The following is a 9,985-nucleotide window of genomic DNA, read 5'->3' on the forward strand; positions in this document are numbered from 1 at the left end:
TTTTTTTTCTTTGGGCTGATAGCTTTGAAGATATGTTCTGATGGTGGTGAGAGTAGAGCAGGACTGTCTCTGTGGCGCAATTGGCTGGCGAGATCGGCTGTTAACCGAAAGGTTGGAGGTTCGAGCCCTCCCGAGTGGGGTGTGTTGCTTTTTTCTTTGCGTTGATAGCTTTGAAGATATGTTCTGATGGTGGTGAGAGTGGAGCACAATTGTCTCCGTGGCGCAATTGGCCAGCGCGATCGGCTGTTAACCGAAAAGTTGGAGGTTCGAGCCCTCCCGGGAGTGGTGTGTTGCTTTTTTCTTAGCGCTGATAGCTTTGAAGATATGTTCTGATGGTGGTGAGAGTGGAGCACGACTGTCTCCGGGGCGCACTTGGCTAGCGTAATCGGCTGTTAACCGAAAGGTTGGAGGTTCGAGCCCACCCGGTGGTGGTGCGGCGCTTTTTTTTCTTTGGGCTGATAGCTTTGAAGATATGTTCTGACGGTGGTGAGAGTGGAGCAGGACTCTCTCCGTGGCGCAATTGGCTAGCACGATTGGCTGTTAACCGAAAGGTCGGAGGTTCGAGCCCACCAGGTGGTGCGGCGCTTTTTTTTCTTTGGGCTGATAGCTTTGAAGATATGTTCTGATGGTGGTGAGAGTGGAGCAGGACTGTGTTCCTGGCGCAATGGGCGAGCGCGATCGGCTGTTAACCGAAAAGTTGGAGGTTCGAGCCCACCCGGTGGTTGTGCGGCGCTTTTTTTTCTGTGGGCTGATAGCTTTGAAGATATCTTGTGATGGTGGTGAGAGTGGAGCAAGACTGTCTCCATGGCGCAATGGGCTAGCGCGATCGGCTTTTAACCGAAAGGTTGGAGTTTCGAGCCCTCACGGCAGTGGTGTGTTGCTTTTTTCTTTGCGGTAATAGCTTTGAAGATATGTTCTGATGGTGGTGAGAGTGGAGCAGGACTGTCTTCGTGGCGCAATTGGCTAGCGCGATCGGCTATTAACCGGAAATTTGGAGGTTCCGGCCCTCTCGGGTGGGGTGTGGTGCTTTTTTCTTTGCGCTGATAGATTTAAAGATATGTTCTGATGGTGGTGAGAGTGGAGCACGATTGTCTCCGTGGCCCAATTGGCTAGCGCGGTCGGCTGCTAACCGAAAGGTTGGAGGTTCGAGCCCACCCGGTGGTGATGCGGTGCTTTTTTTCTTTGGGCTGATAGCTTTGAAAATATGTTCTGATGGTGGTGAGAGTGGAGCAGGACTGTCTTCGTGGCGCTGTTCGCTAGCGCGATCGGCTGTTAACCAAAAATTTGGAGGTTCCAGCCCTCCCGGGTGGGGTGTGGTGCTTTTTTCTTTGCGCTGATAGCTTTGAAGATATGTTCTGATGGTGGTGAGAGTGGAGCACGATTGTCTCCGTGGCGCAATTGGCTAGCGCGATCGGCTGCTAACCGAAAGGTTGGAGGTTCGAGCCCACCCGGTGGTGGTGCGGTGCTTTTTATCTTTGGGCTGATAGCTTTGAAGATATGTTCTGATGGTGGTGAGAGTGGAGCACGACTGTCTCCTTAGCGCAATTGGCTAGCGCGATCGGCTGTTAACCGAAAGGCTGGAGGTTCGAGCCCACCCGGTGGTGGTGCGGCGCTTTTTTTTCTTTGGGCTGATAGCTTTGAAGATATGTTCTGATGGTGATGAGAGGGGAGCAAGACTGTCTCCGTGGCGCAATTGGCTAGCGCGATTGGCTGTTAACCGAAAGGTTGGAGTTTCGAGCTCTCCCGGGAGGGGTGTGTTGCTTTTTTTCTTTGCGCTGATAGCTTTGAAGGTATGTTCTGACGGTGGTGAGAGTGGAGCGCGACTGTCTCCGTGGCGCAATTGGCTAGCGCGATTGGCTGTTAACTGAAAGGTTGGAGCTTCGAGCCCACCCGGTGGTGGTGCGGCGCTTTTTTTTCTGTGGGCTGATAGCTTTAAAGATATGTTCTGATGGTGGTGAGAGTGGAGCAGGACTGTCTCCGTGGCGCAATCGGCTAGCGCGATCGGCTGTTAACCGAACGGTTGGAGGTTCGAGCCCACCCGGTGGTGGGGCGGCGCTTTTTTTTCTTTGGGCTGATAGCTTTGAAGATTGAATTGAATTGAATTGAAATTTATTCCGCAACAACAAAATACATGTTACGAGGAGGGCAGGTAAAAGCTGTGAGAACAGCTTGAGAAGCCCTGACCCCCTAGTACACAGGGTAGCACAGAAAGACGTGCGGCTAAGGACAACCAAAATAAAAGTGTTTCACAATGTGCACTAAAAAAAGAAACAATGAAAGACTACAATGAAAGACCACCGAGGTAGTCGCTAGATCACATTATTATATAAACACTAATCGCAATTTTTTTGGTGATATGCTAGATATATCAATGTTATGTTCCCTAATTATGCGGTTTAGAAGTGTAGGCAGTTGAAACTTTAACATTTGATTTCCGTATTTCGTTCTACATTTTGATATGTGCCACACTTCAGGTTGACGTACATTATAAGCAGGAAAATTTTTCTCTAACCTGGCTATTCTAGCAATCGTATCATTATTTTTCAATAAACCGAACTTATATAAACGGCTTAGTTTATAATCATATATTGATGCAACCTGAATGATGTAGTGTTTTTTAAACAATTCTGCTGTGTGGCTGCGATGTGGTAATTTAGAGGCAAGACGCAAAGCTTTCTTTTGCAAGATGGTAAGTTTGCAAACGTTTACAGTTGTCGTTGTGGACCATACAAGAAAGGCATAATTCAATAATGAAGAAAACAACGAGTTATAGATGAGCATGTTTACAGAAACAGGAAAATAGTAGCAATGACGGCGCATGACGCCGATTATACGAGATAGTTTAGTAATAATATGGTTCACGTGATCATCCCATGTCATGTTTTGTGAAAAATACACGCCTAATGATTTAAAACTTTTGACGACTTCAATTTCTAAATTATTTAACGAAATGATGGGAAACTGAACTTGTGTGTGGCGGGGGTGAAATAAAACAGCTTTTGTTTTTTTTATGTTTAGTTTTAGAGAGTTTTCTTGGGCCCATGTGTTAATTTTAGACAGTGCGTTATTCGCTCGGCTACCTAGATCGCTGCTACATCTGCTTGAAAAAAACAAACTTGTGTCGTCAGCATATATAATGTAATGGGCAGATTCATCAATACGAACTATCTCATTAACGTAAAGTATAAAGAGAAACGGTCCCAAAATGCTTCCCTGCGGGACGCCTGTTTTAATGGATTTTGTTGCGGAATGTTTGCCTTGAATTACGACGAATTGAGTTCGGTGTTGCAAGTATGAAGTGATTAATTTGTGTGCAACGCCTCTTATGCCGTAATGGTCCAACTTTTGTAGGAGAATTTTATGATTAATGAGGTCAAAGGCTTTTGAGAAATCAAGAAAAAGACCGAGTACCATATTTCGGGATTCAAAATTCTCTAGAATGTATTCTTTTTGTGCCAGTAGCGCGAGCTCAGTAGATTTATTTTTCCGGAAGCCATACTGCGCTGAAGTAATCAAGTTGAACTTGTCAGTAAAAGAGTTCAAACGTTTCAAAATTATTTTTTCCAGACCCTTAGAGAATACAGGTAGAATCGATATAGGGCGGTAGTTGGACATGTCATTTCTGGGACCCTTTTTATAGATAACTGTCACTTTTGCTATCTGCATGTTTCGCGGGAAATGTCCTGTGGACAAACATATGTTAAAAATGTAGGCAAGACAGGGTGCTAGTATGTCAATAACATACTTAACAGGTTTCATCTGAATATTGTCCGCGTCAGTGGCTTTGCTATTACTGAGTGTCAAAAATGTCGCTACTAATTCACTCTCTGAAATTGGCTCTAGAAATATTGTTTGGTTATTTCGAATATTCATATATTTTAAAGAAGTACTACTGGTTGTAGGGCCGCCAACTGACAAAAAGAAGTCGTTAAATGCATCAGCTAAATCAGGCCCTTGAATTTCTGTACCATCTTTCACAATTTTGGTTAATTCCTCCGGTGGATTATTAAGCGTACTGTTAATTGCCTTCCAAACGTTTTCTGTACGCCCTTGCGTTGAGTTAAACAGGTTCGAATAATATAGTTTCTTTTCATCACGAAGGCGTTTGGTGACAAAGTTTCGGTGCTTTTTAAATGCTTTGAGGGCTTCAGGGGACTTACTCACAATAAATGCCTTGAACAATTGGTCCCGCTTTCTTATAAGCTTAAGGCATTCTTTATTTACCCAAGGTTTCCGACTTTTTTTAAATGTTTTAAATGACTTTAGGGGAAAACATTGAAGGTATATTTCGGTGAACTTGTTCATAAATAAATCGTATGCCAAATTGGCGGCACTCGCTGCGAACACATTGTTCCAGTCGGTTCTGCCTAAGCGCTCTCTAAAGAGGGTTAGTGTTTCAGGATTTATAAGTCTATAGGAAAATTCTGCACGCACTTGTTTGGGTACGTTATTGAGTTGGTTAACAAACATAAATATAGGCATGTGGTCACTAATATTGTGAATCAAAGTGCCAGCCGCAACAAGGGAAGTATCAAAGTTTGTTATAAAAAGATCTAAGAGTGTTGATGACTGTGAAGTGATTCGCGTAGGAGCCGTTATAACATTTTGACAATAATGCGAGCTTAACATTGATTCAAGTTCTAATTTAACACTGCTCTCAGCTAACATGTTGATGTTGAGGTCACCACCTAAAATCAAGGCATATTTTTTTTCACTCACAAATTCTAACAGTGAGTCTAAAAAAGAAAAAAACAAACGGACATTATTTGATGGAGGGCGGTAACATACACAAAACACTGATGTACCACATCTAACAGTGAGTATTTCATATAGAGGAGAAATGCAGGAGAATTCAGACATCAATTCACAGTCTATTTTACTTGAGATTAGCATAGCTACGCCACCACCCCTTTTGCCTGTGCGGTTCATGTAGTATGATTTATAAGTTGGAAACGTAAATACATCATCTTCCGAAGCAAACCACGTTTCCGAAAACATCACAACGTCAAAATTTACTTGTGCTTCACTAAAAAATATTCGAGCTCATCCTGTTTATTCCTTCCCGATCTAAGGTTGAAATGAACGCAACTGAGGCTTTTTTCACAACAAGTGTCATACAAGTTTTTAAGATTAATAAGGTCTATAGGTGCGGTTAAGGGAAACATGTTAAGACGAGTATCAAAAGAATATCAGGAAGTAACAATGCAATGCGGGGTAACAGTATCACAGCTTATCAAGGTCACCCAAACGACGAATGACAACCGCGCTATCACCCTCTCTTTTCCTAACGAGAATCTTGCCGTTGCAGTGCCATGAAAAACGATAGCCATTGTTCTGTGCCCAGTCTTTTGCGTTGCGCAGCAGCTCTCTGTTTTGCTGGGTCATGTTTTCAGTGATCGAAACATTCGAAGCATCTCTTAGGGCTTTCCGCCTTCCTAGCCACTTATCACGAATTGATTGCTGGGCAAATCGAACTATAATTCCGGGTGTTTTGTTTGGCTTTGCCGGAAGTCTGTGGATAGCGGCGATGTCATTCCCAGTCAGCTCTGGCAGGTTAGCAATCTTGGCCACATCATTCAACTTACACAGCAAATTCTCGTCTGGCGTAACCCGGATGCCGTGAACTTCTATGTTTAGTCTCCGACTACGAAACTCGAGATCATTCACCGTAGCTTTCAGTTGTTGAATATCACTTGAGGTGCAGTCCGCCTCTAATTTCCCAACGCGTCTGTTTAAGCTACTAATGTCCTTTTCCTGCTTAGCTTGACAGTTCAAGATGTCATCGTACTTTTGTGACAACAGCTGGATTGAGACCTTAATCTCACCAACCTGAGCCGGCAGCCCTGCTAAAGCATCAAGCCTCCTAGTTATATCTGCAAGGCAAATGGTTAACTCAGAGTCCATGCTAGTTTTCTCCCCACTTTTCGCTTTAGATGAACGGCAAGCAGCACATCGCCATGCCCTGCGACCGCTCTCTCCTTTAGTCTTAAATGTCGTCTCCGACCAGCCAGAACAACTGCCAACATGGTAAGAGGACTCACATTCGTTGCACTTCAGGACACGCCCATCACAGGGGAGGGGCTCATCACAAGACTGGCACGTGCTTGTCATGGTACGTTGTCCAGGCATTCACAGTAGCACTCAGTTCGCACTCAATTCGGGAGCATTCAATTAGGAAAAAGGCACATTATGCACAGAGAACTCAGCAAAGCACTGAAACACGGTGGCAACGGCGGTAGCGGTAAGGCGGTATTGAGAAATAAGCGAATTTACCAACCTGGGTAAGCAAAAAGAGCTGATTAGGCGAACGTCCTTTCACCGCCGCCGCCGCCACCCGTGTGTCCAGGTACGATGTCGACGCCGGAAACACGTAAACACTTCCGCAGGCTCAGTGACGTCAAGATGTGATTCCGTAGCCACGGCAACCGTTTTCAGGTAGTCTAATAAATGGAGGAAATTTGAACGTTGTAAAGGAGCGCCGCTTTGATAAATGGCTCCAGCGCAACGATTCCAACAAGGCAGGAACCCTAAAGCACCGGCCGCCGAAATGCAGGACACCAACCTGGGTAAGCAAAAAGAGCTGATTAGGCGAACGTCCTTTCACCGCCGCCGCCGCCACCCGTGTGTCCAGGTACGATGTCGACGCCGGAAACACGTAAACACTTCCGCAGGCTCAGTGACGTCAAGATGTGATTCCGTAGCCACGGCAACCGTTTTCAGGTAGTCTAATAAATGGAGGAAATTTGAACGTTGTAAAGGAGCGCCGCTTTGATAAATGGCTCCAGCGCAACGATTCCAACAAGGCAGGAACCCTAAAGCACCGGCCGCCGAAATGCAGGACACCAACCTGGGTAAGCAAAAAGAGCTGATTAGGCGAACGTCCTTTCACCGCCGCCGCCGCCACCCGTGTGTCCAGGTACGATGTCGACGCCGGAAACACGTAAACACTTCCGCAGGCTCAGTGACGTCAAGATGTGATTCCGTAGCCACGGCAACCGTTTTCAGGTAGTCTGGGTAAGCAAAAAGAGCTGATTAGGCGAACGTCCTTTCACCGCCGCCGCCGCCACCCGTGTTCTGATGGTGGTGAGAGTAGAGCAGGACTGTCTCTGTGGCGCAATTGGCTGGCGAGATCGGCTGTTAACCGAAAGGTTGGAGGTTCGAGCCCTCCCGAGTGGGGTGTGTTGCTTTTTTCTTTGCGCTGATAGCTTTGAAGATATGTTCTGATGGTTGTGAGAGTGGAGCACAATTGTCTCCGTGGCGCAATTGGCCAGCGCGATCGGCTGTTAACCGAAAAGTTGGAGGTTCGAGCCCTCCCGGAAGTGGTGTGTTGCTTTTTTCTTAGCGCTGATAGCTTTGAAGATATGTTCTGATGGTTGTGAGAGTGGAGCACGACTGTCTCCGGGGCGCACTTGGCTAGCGCAATCGGCTGTTAACCGAAAGGCTGGAGGTTCGAGCCCACCCGGTGGTGGTGCGGCGCTTTTTTTTCTTTGGGCTGATAGCTTTGAAGATATGTTCTGATGGTGGTGAGAGTGGAGCTGGACTGTCTCCGTGGCGCAATTGGCTTGCGCGATCGGCTGTTAACCAAAAGTTTGGAGGTTTGAGCCCACCCGGTGGTGGTGCGGCGCTTTTTTGTCTTTGCGCTGATAGCTTTGAAGATATGTTCTGATGGTGGTGAGAGTAGAGCAAGACTGTCTCCATGGCGCAATGGGCTAGCGCGATAGGCTGTTAACCGAAAGGTTGTAGGTTTGAGCCCACACGGTGGTGGTGCGGCGCTTTTTTCTTTGCGCTGATAGCTTTAAAAATATGTTCTGATGGTGGTGAGAGTGGAGCACGATTGTCTCCGTGGCCCAATTGGCTAGCGCGGTCGGCTGCTAACCGAAAGGTTGGAGGTTCGAGCCCACCCGGTGGTGGTGCGGTGCTTTTTTTTTCTTTGGGCTGATAGCTTTGAAGATATGTTCTCATGGTGATGAGAGGGGAGCAAGACTGTCTCCGTGGCACAATGGGCTAGCGTGATCGGCTGTTAACCGAAAGGTTGGAGTTTCGAGCTCTCCCGGGAGGGGTGTGTTGCTTTTTTTCTTTGCGCTGATAGCTTTGAAGGTATGTTCTGACGGTGGTGAGAGTGGGGCACGACTGTCTCCGTGGCGCAATTGGCTAGCGCGATCGGCTGTTAACCGAAAGGTTGGAGGTTCGAGCCCACCCGGTGGTGGTGCGGCGCTTTTTTTTCTGTGGGCTGATAGCTTTAAAGATATGTTCTGATAGTGGTGAGAGTGAAGCAGGACTGTCTCCGTGGCGCAATTGGCTAGCATGATCGGCTGTTAACCGACAAGTTGGAGGTTCGAGCCCACCCGGTGGTGGTCTGGCGCTTTTTTTTCTTTGGGCTGATAGCTTTGAAGATATGTTCTGACGGTGGTGAGAGTGGAGCAGGAGTCTCTCTGTGGCGCAATTGGCTAGCGCGATCGGCTGTTAACCAAAAGGTCGGAGGTTCGAGCCCACCCGGTGGTGGTGCGGCGCTTTTTTTTCTTTGGGCTGATAGCTTTGAAGATATGTTCTGATGGTGGTGAGAGTGGATCAGGACTGTGTCCGTGGCGCAATGGGCTAGCGCGATCGGCTTTTAACCGAAACGTTGGAGGTTCGAGCCCACCCGGTGGTTGTGCGGCGCTTTTTTTTCTGTGGGCTGATAGCTTTGAAGATATGTTCTGATGGTGGTGAGAGTGGAGCAGGACTGTCTCCGTGGCGCAATTGGCTAGCGTGATCGGCTGTTAACCGAAAAGTTGGAGGTTCGAGCCCACCGGGTGGTGGTGTGGCAATTTTGTTTCTTTGGGCTGATAGCTTTGAAGATATGTTATGATGGTGGTGAGAGTGGAGCAGGACTGTCTCCGTGGCGCAATAGGCTAGCGCGATCGGCTGTTAACCGAAAGGTTGGAGTTTTGAGCCCACCCGGTGGTGGTGCGGCACTTTCTTTTCTTTGGGCTGATAGCTTTGAAGATATGTTCTGATGGTGGTGAGAGTGGAGCATGACTGTCTCCGTGGCGCAGTTCGCTAGTGCGATCGGCTGTTAACCGAAAGGTTGGAGGTTCGAGCCCACCAGGTGGTAGTGTGGCGCTTTTTTTTCTTTGTGCTGATAGCTTTGAAGATATGTTCTGATGGTGGTGAGAGTGGAGCAAGACTGTCTCCATGGCGCAATTGGCTAGCGCGATCAGCTGTTAACCGAAACGTCGGAGGTTCGAGCCCACCCGTTTGTTGTGTGGCGCTTTTTTTCTTTGGGCTGATAGCTTTGAAGATATGTTCTGATGATGGTGAGAGTGGAGCTGGACTGTCTCCGTGGCGCAATTGGCTAGCGCGATCGGCTTTTAACCGAAAGGTTGAGTTTCGAGCCCTCCCGGGAGTGGTGTGTTGCTTCTTTTCTTTGCGCTGATAACTTTGAAGATAAGTTCTGATGGTGGTGAGAGGGGAGCATGACTGTCTCCGTGGCGCAGTTCGCTAGTGCGATCGGCTGTTAACCGAAAGGTTGGAGGTTCGAGCCCACCAGGTAGTAGTGCGGCGCTTTTTTTTCTTTGTGCTGATAGCTTTGAAGATATGTTCTGATGGTGGTGAGAGTGGAGCAGGACTGTCTCCATGGCGCAATTCGCTAGCGCGATCAGCTGTTAACCGAAAGGTTGGAGGTTCGAGCACACCCGGTGGTGGTGCGGCGCTATTTTTTCTGTGGGCTGATAGCTGTCAAGATATGTTCTGATGGTGGTGAGAGTGGAGCAGGACTGTCACCGTGGCGCAATTGGCTAGCGCGATTGGCTGTTAACCGAAAGTTCGGAGGTTCGAGCCCACCCGGTGGTGGTGTGGCGCTTTTTTTCTTTGGGCTGATAGCTTTGAAGATATGTTCTGACGGTGGTGAGAGGGGAGCAGGACTCTCTCCGTGGCGCAAATGGCTAGCGTACTGGCTGTTAACCGAAAGGTAGGAGGTTCGAGCCCACCCATTGGTGGTGCGGTG

General features: G+C 47.7%; 1 long non-coding RNA gene across 1 annotated transcript; it reads right to left on the reverse strand.

The window, feature by feature from the left end:
- Window positions 1-5,905: 5,905 nt before the first annotated feature.
- Window positions 5,906-7,052, reverse strand: LOC142784442 (uncharacterized). The gene is made up of 2 exons (XR_012888634.1): window positions 6,848-7,052; window positions 5,906-6,725 (listed from the first exon to the last, which is right to left on the reverse strand). It is a non-coding gene; the product is annotated as an uncharacterized LOC142784442 (long non-coding RNA).
- Window positions 7,053-9,985: the final 2,933 nt, after the last annotated feature.

Source organism: Rhipicephalus microplus, unplaced genomic scaffold (genome assembly GCF_043290135.1).
Source record: "Rhipicephalus microplus isolate Deutch F79 unplaced genomic scaffold, USDA_Rmic scaffold_14, whole genome shotgun sequence".
Taxonomy (NCBI): domain Eukaryota; kingdom Metazoa; phylum Arthropoda; class Arachnida; order Ixodida; family Ixodidae; genus Rhipicephalus; species Rhipicephalus microplus.